We start from the raw sequence: 1,456 nt of genomic DNA, 5'->3' as shown, positions 1-1,456 counted from the left end.
ATATTAATTACATCAAGACAAGCGTAAAATGCTATGTAAAAATTTCAGTGACATATTTCTCATCTTTAGCTCACTTTCTAGTGTAACTTTCTTCCAGTAACATTTTGTTATTTAGCCCACTGTTCTTACATTCTGCTGAGTTTTACAAAATGTTCAATTTAAATATTGAAACATATACAGTATTTAAATATTAAATCCTAAATATAGAAATTAAATGTAAATGTAGGCTAAAAGTTAAATCTTAAAGTTCACATTTTGCTGTCTTCATCCTGAGACAATAACAACTGTTTTCACTCTAATGCATCTGTCCATTATCTAAACCTGCTTCTTCCTTTCAGGGTCACTGGTGCGCACACCCAGCAGTCACAGTGAGGGGCGGGGTACACCTGGACAGGTCTCCAGTCCATCACAGGGACACACATAGAGACAAACAACCATTCACTCTCTCACTCACACCTAGGGACAATTTAGTGTTATCAGTTAACCTAACAGTCATGTTTTTGGTCTGTGGGAGGAAGCCGGAGTACCTGGAGAAAACCCACACATGCACAGAGAGAACATGAAAACTCTATACCAGAAGGCAACCTTCTTGCTGAGAGCCATCAGCTCTACCAACTGAGCCACCGTGTCCCCACTCTAATGCTTAAAATTTTAAAACAACTGAGCAGATCGGACTGTCAAACTTTAAGGTCCAATGGTCACTTTGAAGTTTCTCTGAAAAACACAAACTGTAAATGGACTGTACTTATATACCATCTTTCTGTCCAACCAGGATACTCAAAAGGTCTTTAAACTACAGTCTGTGCCCTTATTTACCCGTTCACACACACATTCATTCATTCAGCACTTTACTAAATCTCTACAAAGTTAATACAGGTAAATAATGTAAAGAGCTTAATCAGTACTTTAAAAAAATCACACTCATGGGACACATATCAGAGGCAGTGGGGGTTCAGTGTCTTGCCCAGGGGCATATCAACATGTGTCAGAACAGTGGAGAATTGAACCACCAACTCTTGAATTAGAGGAAGAACTACACTCAGCCACAGGCACCCCAGAAGGCCCACGAAGGAGCAGGTTGTCCCCAAAGTCAGTGTCAGACCTGAATGGGCAGGTTGGACTTTCAAACTGATCACAGAGCCAGGAAGGTGTTTAAAGAAGAAATGCAGTTGCTAGTGGACAAAAGCAGATGGATCCCATCATCCAGACAAATGAATTGAAGACAACAAACATCAACTGGGCCAGTCAGTGAACAGAAGGAGGACTTGTATTGATTTTGAGTTGATTTTCTGTGCTGTTTTAGTCTGTCTGCACTTGTAGTTCAGCAAGAGCAGCAGAGGAAGTGAATAAAGCCAGGCTTCCAGGCTGTGAAAGTTTGATCAGCCTTGTTAATTTTCCTGATTTACCTTTATAAATCATTGATTGTTTGGATAAAAATATCAGTTAAATATATCAT

The sequence above is a fragment of the Austrofundulus limnaeus genome, unplaced genomic scaffold, assembly GCF_001266775.1.
Source record: "Austrofundulus limnaeus strain Quisiro unplaced genomic scaffold, Austrofundulus_limnaeus-1.0 Scaffold790, whole genome shotgun sequence".
NCBI classification, from domain to species: domain Eukaryota; kingdom Metazoa; phylum Chordata; class Actinopteri; order Cyprinodontiformes; family Rivulidae; genus Austrofundulus; species Austrofundulus limnaeus.
The sequence above is the reverse complement of the archived record's forward strand: the minus strand, read 5'-3'. Positions refer to the sequence as shown.